Source organism: Oncorhynchus gorbuscha, unplaced genomic scaffold (genome assembly GCF_021184085.1).
Source record: "Oncorhynchus gorbuscha isolate QuinsamMale2020 ecotype Even-year unplaced genomic scaffold, OgorEven_v1.0 Un_scaffold_9:::fragment_4:::debris, whole genome shotgun sequence".
Classification (NCBI taxonomy): Eukaryota; Metazoa; Chordata; class Actinopteri; order Salmoniformes; family Salmonidae; genus Oncorhynchus; species Oncorhynchus gorbuscha.
In genome coordinates, this window is record NW_025745668.1 from 81,007 (window position 1) to 97,379 (window position 16,373).

Genomic DNA, 16,373 nt, shown 5'->3' on the forward strand with positions numbered 1-16,373 from the left:
CTAACTGCAAAAATCACTGAAGCTGGAGGCTCATATCTCCCTCACTAACTTTAAGCACCAGCTGTCAGAGCAGCTCACAGATCACTGCACCTGTACATAGCCACATCTATCACTACAGTGTTTAATTGCTATATGTAACGGCGTTCTTCATTTGTGGAAAGAGAGTCGGACCGAAATGCAGCGTAGTGGTTACTCATGTCTTTAATGAAGAGATTGCGATACATGAAATAACTTAACATATACAAAAACAACAAACGGAACGAAAACCTATTACAGCCTATCTGGTGAAACTACACAGAGACAGGAACAATCACCCACGAAAACAAAGCGAAACTCAGGCTACCTAAATACGGTTCCCAATCAGAGACAACGAGAATCACCTGACTCTGATTGAGAACCGCCTCAGTCAGCCAAGCCTATACAACACCCCTAATCAGCCGCGATCCCAAATACTACAAACCCCAAACAAAATACAACAACATAAACCCATGTCACACCCTGGCCTGACCAAATAATAAACGAAAAACACAAAATACTAAGACCAAGGCGTGACAGTACCCTCCCCCTAAGGTGCAGACTCCAGGACGCACCTCAAAACCATAGGGAGGGTCCGGGTGGGCGTCTGTCCATGGTGGCGGTTCCGGCTCGGGATGTGGACCCCACTCCATTAATGTCCTAGTTCCTCCACTTCGCGTCCTGGGATAATCCACCCTCGCCGCCGACCATGGCCTAATAGTCCTCACCCAGAACCCCACAGAACTGAGGAGCATCTCGGGGCATCTCGGGGCTGAGGGGCAGCTCGGGACTGAGGGGCAGCTCGGGACTGAGGGGCAGCTCGGGACTGAGGGGCAGCCCGGAACTGAGGGGCAGCTCAGTACTGAGAGAAAGCCCAGCACTGAGAGGAAGCCCAGTACTGAGAGGAAGCCCAGTACAGAGATGAAGCTCAGGCAGGTAGTAGGCTCCGGGAGATCCTGGCTGGCTGGCGGATCTGGAAGATTCTGGTTGACTGGCAGATCTGGAAGAGACTGGTTGACTGGCAGATCTGGAAGAGACTGGTTGACTGGCAGATCTGGAAGAGACTGGTTGACTGGCAGATCTGGAAGAGACTGGTTGACTGGCAGATCTGGAAGAATCTGGTTGACTGGCAGATCTTGAAGATCATGGCTGACTGGCGGATCTAGCTGCTCTATGCAGACTGACAGCTCCTTGCAGACTGACAGCTCTGGCAGCTCCATGCAGGCTGACAGCTCCTTGCAGACTGGCAGCTCTTTGCAGACTGACAGCTCTTTGCAGACTGACAGCTCTGGCTGCTTCATGCAGACTGACAGCTCTGGCTGTTTTATCCAGACTGACAGCTCTGACTGCTCCATGCAGGCTGACAGCACCCTGCAGACTGGTAGCTCCTTGCAGACTGACAGCTCCTTGCAGACTGGCAGCTCCTTGCAGACTGGCAGCTCCTTGCAGACTGGCAGCTCTGGCTGCGTCATGCAGACTGACAGCTCTGACTGCTCCATGCAGACTGGCAGCTCTTTGCAGACTGACAGCTCTTTGCAGACTGACAGCTCTGACTGCTTCATGCAGACTGACAGCACTTTGCAGACTGAAAGCTCCCTGCAGACTGGCAGCTCAGGCTGCTCCGAACAGGCAGGAGGCTCCGGCAGCACTGTAGAGGAGGAAGGCTCTGATAGCGCTGAACAGGCGGGAGACTCCGACAGCGCAGGAGGGGAGGAAGGCTCTGGCTGTGCTGAACAGGCGAGAGACTCCGACAGCGCAGGAGGGAAGGAAGGCTCTGGCTGTGCTGAACAGGCGAGGGGTACAGAAGGCCAGGTGCGTGGTGCTGGAACTGGTGCTACAGGATTGAGGACACGCACAGGAAGCATGGTGCAGGGAGCTGCTACCGGAGGACTGGTGTGTGTATGTGGCTCTGGATAGACCGGACCGTGCAGGCGCACTGGAGCTCTTGAGCACCGAGCCTGCCCAAGCTTACCTGGCTCGATGCCCACTCTAGCCCGGCCAATAGGAAGGGCTGGTATGAACCACACCGGGCTATGCACCCGCACTGGAAACACCGTGCGCTCCATAGCATAACACGGTGTCTGCCCGGTCTCTCTAGCCCAACGGTGAGCACAGGGAGTTTGCGCAGGTCTCCTACCTGGCATAGCCATACTCCCATTAAGCCCCCCCCCCAATAATTTTTTGGGGCTGCTTTTCGGGCTTCCATCCGCATCGCCGTGCTGCCTCCTCATACCAGCGCCTCTCCGCTTTACCGCCTCTATTTCCTCCTTGGGGCGGCGATATTCACCAGGCTGAGCCCAGGGTCCTTTTCCGTCCAGTTCTTCCTCCCATGTCCAATTCTCCAAGTGGTGCAGCCTCTCCCACTGCAACTGCTCTTCACGATTAACAGGGAGAGTTGGCTCAGGTCTGACTCCTGACTCAGCCACTCTCTCTCTGAGCCCTCCCCCAATAAATATTTGGGGGTTACTTTCGGTTTTCGCTCTGCGCCGCCGTGTCTTTCTTTTCGACTCCATTCGCCTATAGCCCTCTTCGCACTGCTCTAGCGAATCCCAGGCGGGCTCCTGCACTCTCTCTGGGTCGGCCGCCCACCTGTCTATTTCTTCCCACGTCGTATACTGCATGCCATTGCTGTCCATAACGTCCTTCTTTTTCTGCTCCTGCTGTCGCTGCCTGTTACCACGCCACTCGGTCCGTGTGTGGTGGGTGATTCTGTAACGGCGTTCTTCGTTTGTGGAAAGAGAGTCGGACCGAAATGCAGCGTAGTGGTTACTCATGTCTTTAATGAAGAGATTGCGAAACTACACAGAGACAGGAACAATCACCCACGAAAACAAAGCGAAACTCAGGCTACCTAAATACGGTTCCCAATCAGAGACAACGAGAATCACCTGACTCTGATTAAGAACCGCCTCAGGCAGCCAAGCCTATTCAACACCCCTAATCAGCCGCGATCCCAAATACTACAAACCCCAAACGAAATACAACAACATAAACCCATGTCACACCCTGGCCTGACCAAATAATAAACGAAAACACAAAATACTAAGACCAAGGCGTGATACTATATTGTAATTATTTTGTCACTATGGCCTATTTATTGCCTTTACCTACCTGATCTTAGTAATTTGCACACACTGTATATAGACTTTTTTCTACTGTATTATTGACTGTATGTTTGTTTATTCCATGTGTAACTCTGTGTTGTGTGTTGTTGTTTGTGTCGCACTGCTTTGCTTTATCTTGGCCAGGTTGCAGTTGTAAATGAGAACTTGTTCTCAACTTGCCTACCTGGTCAAATAAAGGTTCCAGTCTACTTATTTGGGTGTGTCTCCCTTACCAATGCAATTGCAGCTGGGTCTGGTCTACTTAGTTCATTGACTTTCATTGAACCAGAATAAAACAGCAAGTGGGGTGTCTCGCTTTCTCTTCCATCTTTGTCCGACTCCGCGGACAAACTCATGTATGAATTGCATGAAAGCCAGTGAGGGCAGTGGGAAAAACAGTTTTCTTCAAAAAATAAATTGTTTAAATGCCTAAGTAATTGAACAGTGCTCCAGGGGTACTTGTGATGAAATGCATAACCTGTTTTTTAAAATCCGAATTTATACTTTTGTTACATTGCTTGCTAGCCAGCAGATCCGACCCGCTTGCTTACAGCTGCACTACGGTTGGACAGGCTTCCAGGGTAGATTAAGACAGGTTTTCCCCAAAAACAAAACATGCACCCGAGAGAGCCCCAGGAGCGAGTTTGGGAAACCCTGGATTAAGACACAGCAGCGCCGGCGTGACATATGGCTCAGAATACTGTTACACCGAGAAGTCGTTCAATCTTCTCGGTGTAACAGTTGGGATATTGTTATTAATTTCGAGTACAACGCAATTTTCATCCCTGGATTGAAGTAGTATAACTTGTTTTCTCAAAATGTATGTTAGTTTAGCTAAATTGGCTATAGAGAGCAATAGTAATGGCGTCTTTTTGTAGGCACTAAATCCGCCATGGTTCGTTGGACAAAGCCTATTGGAAAATGAATGTAGTTTTTGTCGGGTTTTTGGATAAACGCTGAAAATAAGGTCTTATGAGATCTCATACATTTTGTTTTGTGAGATAATCTTCAACAGCTAACAACACTTTTTGTGAATTCTGAAGCATTTATGTAATAAAAAAAAGCACATAAAAGGCTTCATAATTCATATAGATCATGGATCTGACCCTTTTCTTTTCAATTTTCGCCATAAAACGACATACCCAAATCTAACTGCCTGTGGCTCAGGACCTGAAGCATGGATGTGCATATTCTTGATACCGTTTGAAAGGAAACACTTTGAAGTTTGTGTAAATGTGAAATGAATGTAGAAGAATATAACACATTAGATCTGGAAAAAGTTAATACAAACAAAAAAACATGCAATTGTTTTGTATTGTTTTTTTGTACCATCATCTTTGAAATGCAAGAGAAAGGCCATAATGTATTATTCCAGCCCAGGCACAATTTAGATGTTGGCCATTAGATGGCCACAGTGTATGTGCAGTGTATGTGTTTTAGACTAATCCAATGAACCATTGCATTTATTTTCAAGATTTTGTATCAAGACTGCCTAAATGTGCCTAATTGGTTTATTAATAACTTTTCAAGTTCATAACTGTGCACTCTCCTCAAACAATAGCATTGTATTATTTCACTGTAATAGCTACTGTAAATTGGACGGTGCAGTTAGATTAACAAGAATTTAAGCTTTCTGCCAATATCAGATATGTCTATGTCCTTGGAAATGTTCTTGTTATGTAATAACCTCATGTTTATCGCATTAGCCTACGTTAGCGCAACCATCCCGAGGGGGACCCACCAATCCTGTAGAAGTTAACTGACTGATATTAACTCATAGAACAAAACAAAAAAAGATCTCCTAAGCCTGTGTTAACCTCAGACCTTTCTGCATTTATCCCAAAACCCTATTCTTCCCCATTAATTTTCCCAATAGGAATGGCTAAGCAAACCAGAGGTAAACCATTTCTGTTTTCAGGACTACTAGCTGACAAGTTCTATATTAGGAATGTAACTCTAATCAGCTGTCAACATCAGCATACTGTCATGACTGTCCTGATCAGGTCAGGTTACAGGAGACCACAACCCTACAGATTATCTCTCAACCCCAACAGAGGAGGAGAGATCTAGTGGTCTGAAGATGTGTTTTTTATGGCCCCTCACGCCCCTGGTAAATCTCAGACACATTCCCTTGTCCTGTTACTATGAAGAACCAGCCTCAGAACATTAAACATGAAATAAAGGGACTTTGGAACAATGGTTTCCGTCAGCCACAATGGTGGTCATGACGATAGATGGAATATGAAAATGTATGTCATTTTTGTTTTGTTATTAAAGGTTAATAGATGATGTTATTACAAAAACATTGTAATGTGAAGAGTTTTCCTAGTATATGTTTGATGTTTATACAATGTATGTTGTATGTAAAATATCCAAATCAAAGAGAATGTTTTGGGGAAGATGAAATGTTAAGTTAGTTATCTAAAATTGGATTTGAATAAAATCTAGACCTTGCCTCATTAACTTGGTACGCCCAGAGAATTGCCCTAAAGGCGGTTATGCCCACTTCTGACACAAGGGTATAAAACCTGTGAGTATAGAATTTACAGGGAGACTATGTGACCCCAGCTGCAGCAAGGTCTAAAAAGTCAACGAACCAAGAACGCAACACAAGTTTGAGGACAAAGAAATCATTTTCTACCCAAGCTAAGGATGAGTAGATGTGTCTAAGCGGGTGAATTCAAGTCGAACCACCTAGCCTCCATCTCCCATCGAATCGTGGTATCTAAAAGGTTTCATTCCTACACTGTGAGCTCTGAGCTACAGAGCTGTCTGTCCTCAGAAGACCCCTTCCAGAGCAAAGGGTGAGTGAACAGACTCCTAAGCCAAAAAGGACACTGACATCGGGAGGACTCTCAGAGAGGTGCGCAGGAGAAGTGCGTCATCGAACAGCTGAACGGTCCACGCAGAGAATCCTCTGAGATCATCCCCATGTAATTACATCATTATATTCTGACCCATAAGAGTGGCAGTTTGGGACAAGGCTAGGGTTAGAATAGCATAGCTGACAAATTCACCCAAATGTATATTTCTCGTGTACATTCTTTTTTCACTCTCTTTTGAAATCCCCATCATGGGTAACATGCGCCAGAGTGTGTTGGCCCGTTATACTAAATTCTAATCAATAGCCTAATGTGTTTTGTCTATGTGTATCTTTTATCATCATTTTATCTTTTTCATAAATAAATATTCAACTAAGATTGGTGTGGTACGAATTCATTGGTGAGACCCGGGTCCGTGCAGATTCACGGGCTTTATGACGTTCAGAACGAGATTGGTACAGGCAACTGGTTAATTAGCGGTGGTTGTAAAATCGATATTCTGATATCCTTTGAGTTAATTTGGGAAATAGAAACTCAATAAAAAGTAGTTTTCCCATGGTGCCCCAGGTTAATGAGTTAATAATTGCTTGATTCATTTAATCACGCAATTAGAAACTTGTAATCATTCGATGAACAACAGTCGTCACATTAACTAATACAACGTCACGACACAGACCTCATCCTCTTCTTGTGTTCTATGAGTCTTTGAGGATGAATTAATAAGTCATGTCACGACAATAAGATAAGCTCAAAAACTGATTGGTAGCATTGACTGCATACACAGTGGCTAGTCACACTACAAACATTAGCAAGGGGTAGTCTGTGTTTAATTTAATTGTGCATTAAAAACACAGTTTGAGATCATTGTGAGGGGATTTCGTCAGTGGTTATAAGGGGGAATTTGTTTTCATGGGAAAATGTTGTCCGAGGTTGCAACAGTAACCAAGGGGGGCAGGGCTTAGCAGAGGGACAATTGATCATTGTTCTTTGTCTAATAAAAACACGCCCTTATCTCATCTCTACTCTGTGGCTGCTGCCATCAAACGGTTAGCTGACATTTTCTGCACCAAGCAACTTTACTGAAAATGTAAACAAAAAAAGAGGTTTTGAGCATATCAATCGAGATAAAAAAGTGAAATATTTCAATAATTTCTGTAAAATGTTCTTTCTCCAGTTCCCTTTCTCTGCACATGGAATTGGTTTATAGTACAAATGTTTGTGACAGTACTCAAAATAACATCTTAGACATCACAATTGATTGTCATTTGTGGAAAAAACAATGCCCATAACTTTTCTCTACTGTGTTTCTGGAGGTTTCCATGAGACAGTTGTAGTTATCTGCATGTCAGTGCTCAGAGAAGCCCTGGTTCTAGAGGAGTGACTAATAGCAGCCCAGTGGAGTGACTAATAGCAGGTTGGTCGAGGTGGCTGGGTGGGCGTATAACGCAAACGTCTAGTAACCAAAAGGTTGTGAGTTCTAATCTCATGACAAACATTTTAGCAACTTTGCAACTACTTAGTACTTTTTAGTTACTTTGCAACTACTTAGCATGTTAGCTAACCCTTCCCTTAACCTGAACCATTTCGCCTAGCTAACGTTAGCCAGCTAGCTAGAATTCGTAACATATCATATGTTTGGCAAATTAGTCACATATTTTACGTTTTGCAAATTTGTAACATATAATACGAATTGTAATTTGTAACATATTATACTAAAGGAGTGTCTCAGATTTATCAACAGAATAATACAAAATGTTCTCAGACCAGGTTGCTAATAGTGGGTACACAGACAGGCAGGCAGGCAGTGATTCAACTAAAAGGGCATCACACAAACCTCACTGTGGAAATATTGATCAGATAGAAATCAGCAGCTGAGATGATGACGATAAGTGGTTATGATGGTGGCACTCCTACCTACACACCAGTAAACCTGGAAGAGAGGACCTCAGTGAATGTGCAATTAATGGCAGGAAAGTGATTATGTACAGTGGGGCAAAAAAGTATTTAGTCAGCCACCAATTGTGCAAGTTCTCCCACTTAAAAAGATGAGAAAGGCCTGTAATTTTCATCATAGGTACACTTCAAATATGACAGAAAAAATGAGAAGAAAAAACAATAATATATATATTTTTTTAAATCAAGAAAATCACATTGTAGGATTTTTAATGAATTTATTTGAAAATTGTGGTGGAAAATAAGTATTTGGTCAACAACACAAGTTTATCTCAATACTTTGTTATATACCCTTTGTTGGCAATGACAGAGGTCAAATGTTTTCTGTAAGTATTCACAAGGTTTTCACACAATGTTGCTGGTATTTTGACCCATTCCTCCATGCAGATCTCCTCTAGAGCAGTGATGTTTTGGGGCTGTTGCTGGGCAACACGGACTTTCAACTCCCTCCAAAGATTTTCTATGGGGTTGAGATCTGGAGACTGGCTAGGCCACTCCAGGACCTTAAAATGCTTCTTACGAAACCACTCCTTCGTTGCCTGGGCGGTGTGTTCGGGATCATTGTCATGCTGAAAGACCCAGCCACGTTTCATCTTCAATGCCCTTGCTGATGGAAGGAGGTTTTCACTCAAAATCTCACGATACATGGCCCCATTCATTCTTTCCTTTACACGGATCAGTCGTCCTGGTCCCTTTGCAGAAAAACAGCCCCAAAGCATGATGTTTCCACCCCCATGCTTCACAGTAGGTATGGTGTTCTTTGGATGCAACTCAGTATTCTTTGTCCTCCAAACATGACGAGTTGAGTTTTTACCAAGAAGTTATATTTTGGTTTCATCTGACCATATGACATTCTCCCAATCTTCTTCTGGATCATCCAAATACTCTCTAGCAAACTTCAGACGGGCTTGGACTGGCTTACGCAGGGGGGACACGTCTGGCACTACAGGATTTGAGTCCCTGGCGGCGTAGTGTGTTACTGATGGTAGGCTTTGTTACTTTGGTCCCAGCTCTCTGCAGGTCATTCACTAGGTCCCCCCGTGTGGTTCTGAGATTTTTGCTCACCGTTCTTGTGATCATTTTGACCCCACGGGGTGAGATCTTGCGTGGAGCCACAGATTGAGAGAGATTATCAATGGTCTTGTATGTCTTCCATTTCCTAATAATTGCTCCCACAGTTGATTTCTTCAAACCAAGCTGCTTACCTATTGCAGATTCAGTCTTCCCAACCTGGTGCAGGTCTACAATTTTGTTTCTGGTGTCCTTTGACAGCTCTTTGGTCTTGGCCATAGTGGAGTTTGGAGTGGGACTGTTTGAGGTTGTGGACAGGTGTCTTTTATACTGATAACAGGTTCAAACAGGTGCCATTAATACAGGTAACGAGTGGAGGACAGAGGAGCCTCTTAAAGAAGAAGTTACAGGTCTGTGAGAGCCAGAAATCATGCTTGTTTGTAGGTGACCAAATACTTATTTTCCACCATAATTTGCAAATAAATTCATTAAAAATCCTACAATGTGATTTTCTGGATTTTTTTCTCTCCATTTTGTCTGTCATTGTGACAATACAGAGGCGGATGCAAGATGCAAGCAACGATGGTTTAATAAATACAGTTTACAGCAGCAACAGGACAGACAGACTGTACTCAGACGGAATCCGACCCAGGGACTAGGGCGCATCTTCCGATGATAGCGTGCTGAGAAATCCAGGGGAGTGTGTCCGGATAGGTAGGAAGGAGCACAGCAGATAATCCACACAAGGGCGGCGAGAGATGAGCACGGACACACGACACAACCTCAGGGAAGTAACAACACAACCTCAGGGAAGTAACAACGATCTGACAACAAGAAACACTGGTTACAGAACATATAAAGGGAAGATAAGTGGTTCCAGCTGGCGCAGACAATCAGGCCGAGATTGGGAACCACACCCACACAAACACGGGAGAGAGAGAGAGAGAGAGAGAGAGAGAGGGAGGCAGTGGATTCATGAACCGTGACAGTCATAGTTGAAGTGTACCTATGATGAAAATTACAGGCCTCTCATCTTTTTAAGTGGGAGAACTTGCACAATTGGTGGCTGACTAAATACTTTTTTTGCCCCACTGTATGTAGATTAAGTGATGTGGCAACATTGTAGCCTAATGTCTGCGGTAATGTGATTCTATGCACTGTGTACTATGATACAAAGCCAATCTCAGTACAAAACAGACCATACAGTATATATTTATTGTCTTTAATTTTACCACATTTTCTCCCACTGCTAGTTACGACCTTGTCTCATTTCTGCAACTCCTCAATGAGCTCAGGAGAGGCAAATGTCAAAACATGCATCCTCCGAAACATGACCCACCTGGCCGCCAACTTCTTAACATACTGCTCGCTTAACCCAGAAGTGAGCCACATCAATGTGTCAGAGGAAACACTATTCAACTGCAGGCACCCAGCTTGCCACAAGGAGTCGCTAGAGCATGATGAGCCAAGGAAAGCCCCCTGGCCAAACCCTCCCCCTACCCTGGATGGCCAGTAACCAAACCACATTTTTGTTGACTGACACAAATCTATAGACTACATGCAAAATAGCATCCTATTTCTCAGGGCTGCTGTATAGAGGGTAACCCAGCATACAGGTTACAGCATCTGCTATGACTGTGCTCTGACTAAAAGGGCACCTTGCCACCACCATGTCAGCCTAACCAGAGACCCTGTTCTGGGTTCCTAGTTCCTACCCTCTCTGGGCTATAACACGCCTCTGCTTCCCAGAAGTGTCACGGGCGGGGGTGTGGCGAGGGTATGACAGTGGGCTGTGCATCGTCAAGGCTCTGAGTTCTGTATATGAATAAGCAGTCTGGCTAACAGAGTCAGCATGTATTTTCTCCACAGCGAGGTGTCGGTTGCATAAAGCTGCTGGATGTGGTAAAGACTGATTACGCAACAAATTATACAGAAGCCATAACCTTAGAGTTATCGCTAATATAGACCATCAGATTCTCAGAATCTCCTCTGCAGATCATATGTTCCACTTATTGTTTGTGTTCTAATCAAACAATCAGAGAAGATTTCTAAAAACATGTTTTTGCTTTGTCGTTATGGGGTATTGTGTGTAGATTGATGAAGAAAAAAATAGATTTATTCCATTTTAAAATAAAGGTTGTAATGTAACAAAATGTGGAAAAAGTCAAGGGGTCTGAATACTTTCTGAATGCACTGCATCTATCTTAAAGTGGAACTGACAGCGTTTAAACTCCTTTGCAGATATGAAGCAGACAATCATAATATCAGTCCAAAATATCAAATTCCCAGTTTATGCTTCAAAACCAACTTTATAAAGAGGTTTTATAAATGGGTTATATTTGACTCAAAATTTCATGACGTACTGTACACAGCAAGACCATTTTTGGCACTGCTACATTGTTTGCGTTTTCGACCCATTTGGGATGCGCTGTTTCAGTTTCAATATGTTGAGCTCGACCACTATCTATCATGGAGACCAAAACTCAACTCTCTCTATTGCTTTACAGAATAGTTACCAACCTAGGACCGGTGATAACGCCGCCTATTGGTTAGATGAGCCAGCATCATTTATCACTCTATAAAGGCGTGTGTGTCAAACAAAAAAGGCATGTGTGCCGAATAGGACAAACAAGCGAGTATAAATGAGTCAACAATTGAGTCATCTTACTTTAAGAAATTACAGCCTGATGCGATCTATCTGTGAATTCATCTTCAATTGCGCTGCTTTCATCTGTCCCGTTTACCGCGCGCAGCAGAGGGACAGAGGGAAAGTGTGCAGACATGCCACAATCCAAGCTAGGCTTCTAAAATGTTGCCGCCTGGCTTCGGTTTTTAAAGTTTGACAATTAATAACCCAAAAACAAAACCTGAAACAAAACACCATGCAACGAAGAAACACGTAGGCCAATTTAAGCAACATTTGAGCAGTAGCCGAGGCTGGCTACTCAACTACAATACATTTGGATTGCACCATACAGCAATGCTGCATTCAACCACACCAGTGATCCATGCAGTGCAAAGCAATTTGACACGCTTTAAGTTTAAATGTTACCACAACCTATACCTACATTTTTGTTATTTGGAGTTATTAAATACGTTTGATTCGGGTCGCAGCATATTATGCAAACATAGCAGCAAAGGCTGGACAAATATTATTTTATCTTGTTTTAATATCTTACAATGTTATATACAGCATCCTATACACATATATTATTTGTTCTAATAAAACAATGGCCAGTTTGGGTCGCAGTTGCATGTTTGTAAAAACAAATAGGTCATGTTTGGCCCGCGAATTTTTAAAAATATATATTTTTAATGGTCGTGCGCTGATTGGAGTTTGACACTCCTGGGCTAGCGTATCTAGCAAGCTAGCTGCTGATTGGATATCATGTCATTGGAGGAGTGGGTGAGTGACCGACTTTTCCCCTCATATCGTTTTTCGGTGGCTACAGCTAGAGATGCAGGTGTCATTTGGTTATCTAGCAAGAAATGTGAATTGCTTTGCTAGCTATGCTGAACTTGACTGTTATCAGTAGTTAGCATATCTCCTGCTTGTCAATCAAATGTATTTGGCATCGATTAAATGGGCAGGCAGGCACGTTCACATTCAGTCGTCAAGACGTGGTTTGGGACAAGCATGCATTGGTAGGCAAGCTGCAGAAGAGCGAGCAGGCTACTATTTCCTATCGTTTATCAGTTACATTTTGATGGCCAACTAGCTGAAAAGGTTTGAGTGGGTTTATCTAATGTTAACTTTTTAGGTTCTCTCTCATCTCCCACTAGCTAGCATTAGTTGTTGATCATGTTGTTGATGTGTATCGGCAACTGGGGGAGAGAGAGTCTACCTTTATGGTTGTTTGATCAATAGGATTGTGAAATTCCCAAATGTAAGAGGACTCCTGTGGTATTTACATATTTGCAGAAATCCATTGAGGTGTATTTTGTGGCTTTTAGCGAATGCATTCTAATGATCTAGAGTTGTGCTGCTGCTACTGTCTGTAAACACAGTCTAGTTCAAAGTGAATGTTGGCTATGGCTTATTTGTATATAGACCTACCGTAGCTCTCATTGGCTACGGCGCACTGGTCTGCATAGATTCCGGTCCAGGACAAGACAGATGTTTTATTTACTGCAGTGTCTATTACTTGTCCAAAGGCATGGCCGTTTTCCCACTCTATATTGCTATAGAAATGTCACAAATGCCTTAGTACATGTCATTCCCAAACATTCTTTGCACTTATGATAATGACCATATATAAGTGCTTGCTTGTAAAAAATAAAAAGCTTTCATATTCTTCCTGGGGATGTATATGAACAAATTTTAATAAAATTCCATGCTGCTAAAACGCTGTCAGTTCCACTTGAAGGAACTGGCAGTACATCTGTGTTTTCTTACCTCCAGTCACCTCTGAGCTATCTCTGCTAAGCCTTAGCATTATTTCCCACAGTACTGGTACCAGGGGACCACACTGCCTGTGCTGGGCCTAGCAACATCCTAGTTCTGAATGAATAAACACATTAGATAAAGAAGAAAGATTACTGATTAAATGTCTAATAGGACCATTGGCGTGTAATACTTTATGAAAGCCTAACTACTTATATTGCAAATATACACAGAGTATACCAAACAATAGGAACACATTCCTAATATTGCGATGCACCCCCTTTTTCCCTCAGAAGACTTAATCTGTCAGGGCATGGACTCTACAGGGTGTGGAAAGCATTCCACAGGTATGCTGGCCTATGTTGATTCCAATGCTTCCTACAGTTGAGTCAAGTTGGCTGGATATCCTTTGGGTGGTGGACTGTTCTTGATATACATGGGAAACTTCAGCGTGAAAAACCCAGCAGCGTTGTAGTTCTTGACACAAACTGGTGCGCCTGGCACCTACTACTATACCCCATTCAAAAGCACTTACATATTCACCCTCTGAATGGCACACATACACAATCCATGTCTCAATTATCTTGAGGCTTAAAAAGTCCTTTAACCTGTCTCCTCCCCTTCATATACACTGATGAAGTGGATTTAACAAGTGACATCAATAAGAGATAGCTTTCACCTGGATTCACCCCAACCCATCCTAAGGGTTAATTGTACATATACAATGTAAAGCTGAAATATCAATAAACTGGCAGTACATGTGTCAGTGCGTCTCTGTTTTCTCCTTACATCCACTACACTTGACTGTTGCAGCAGCAGCTAAGCTGTCTGTGCTGCTAAGCCTAGCATCACTGGGCCCAGAAGACCAGGGGACCACACTGCCTGTGCTAGGCCCAGCTACCCCCTAGGGCAGGGTTCCCCAACAGGCGGTGGTTGTATTTTCCCCTCCAAGTATTCAGAATTTTCATTGATGGACATAAACTTTAACAACACCAGGAAATCAGCTCCCAAGTATTTTCACGCATAATATAGAGATACGTGATAATATGCAAATGTAAGCTAGGTTTGATATGATTTTGTTTTAGTCAAATATATCTGTTTGTGCTTGTTGCAGTCAATTTGCAATCTACAAATGACTTGTAATTGTGTTCCGGCCCCCCAACCATCTGCTCAAGATAAAACAATCGGCCCACGGCTGAAAATAGTTTAATTTGTCATTTTACCCCGTTTTCTCCCCAATTTCGTGGTATCCAATTGTTTTAGTAGCTACTATCTTGTCTCATCGCTACAACTCCCGTACGGGCTCAGGAGAGACGAAGGTTGAAAGTCATGCATCCTCCCGATACAGCGTTTGCCTTGCAGCATTGTGTTGCAGAGGCAGTTGCAGTGCGTACTGTGTGGTCTATACGTTGGATTTATCGAACATATGCGTCAAACTGTATGCATAGACGGCTTGACAGAAGTTGTAGCAGAAGGTGAATGTTAAACTTATTGCACATGTAACGGTGTAATTAAGTTGTTAATTAAGGATCGGACCCTTTTTTAAATGTTCTCCTAAAATGACATACCCAAATGTATTTAATTAAGAACAAATTGTTATTTACAATGACGGCCTACCTCGGCCAAACCCAGACGACACTGGGCTAATTGTGCGCTGCCCTATGGGACTCCCAATCACGGCCGGATGTGATATAGCCTGGTTTCGAACCAGGGACTGTAGTTACGCCTCTTGCACTGAGATGCAGTGCCTTAGACTGCTGCGCCACTCGGGAGCAGCGGTCTAAGATGGTATCTAACTACATTTACATTTAAGTCATTTAGCAGACGCTCTTATCCAGAGCGACTTACAAATAACTCTAGCAACATCTTTACTTTGGCGATTAACGAAAGTATTTTGAAGCCATTAACTTAACAAAATCAGGGGTAATATCATATTTTGGAGGATGAATAGAAAGATGCAGGGCGTTGAGAAATACTAAAGCTGAACGTAACGCTGTGGACAAGATATAATGTAATTCGCATGTTTTGCAAGACAGGCTAGCTGATAACCAATGCAGTGGGTGTGCTGGGACAAAAAACTGAAATGAGTGAGCTTTGTGTTTTCTATGATCTATATTGGCTTGTAACAATATTGCCATAGAGGTAAATTACGTTATCTTGATAGAAGTCTAACCAGCCTTGCAGAGAGCCATTTAACGTGTACAGTTAGCTAAAATTAAGACAAACTGAATAGTCAATCAATTGAAAGGTGATTGCCACTTGCCATATCTTTATTTTATTTTCCCGGTTGTTTCTAAAGGGCTAAGATTGAATCATACAACACCGGCTCCGATGCTCGTCTTATGTGGCAGAGTTTGCAAACTATTACAGACTACAAAGGGAAGCACAGCAGCGAGCTGCCCAGTGACACGAGCCTAAACAGACGAGCTAAATCACTTCTATGCTCGCTTCGTGGCAAGCAACACTGAGGCATGCATGAGAGCATCAGCTGTTCCGGAAGACTGTGATCACACTCTCCGTAGCCGACGTGAGTGAGACCTTTTAAACAGGTCAACATACACAAGGCTGCAGGGCCAGACGGATTACCAGGACGTGTGCTCCTGGGCATGTGCTGACCAACTGGCAGGTCTTCACTGACATTTTCAACATGTCCCTTGAGTCTGAGTCTGTAATACCAACATGTTTCAAGCAGACCACCATAGTCCCTGTGCTCAAGAACACGAAGGCAACCTGCCTAAATGACTACAGTGCTTTGAAAGGTTGGTAAACCATAAGACTCCTGAACAGGTAATCAAATGGCTACCCGGACTATTTGTATTGTGTGCCTCCCCCAACCCCTCTTTTTTACGCTGCTGCTACTCTCTGTTTATCATATATGCATAGTCACTTTAACTATACATTCATGTACATACTACCTCAATTGGGCCGACCAACCAGTGCTCCCGCACATTGCCTAACCGGGCTATCTGCATTGTGTCCCACCCACCACCCGCCAACCCCACTTTTACGCTACTTCTACTCTCTGTTCATCATATATGCATAGTCACATTAACCATATCTACATGTACATACTACCTCAATCAG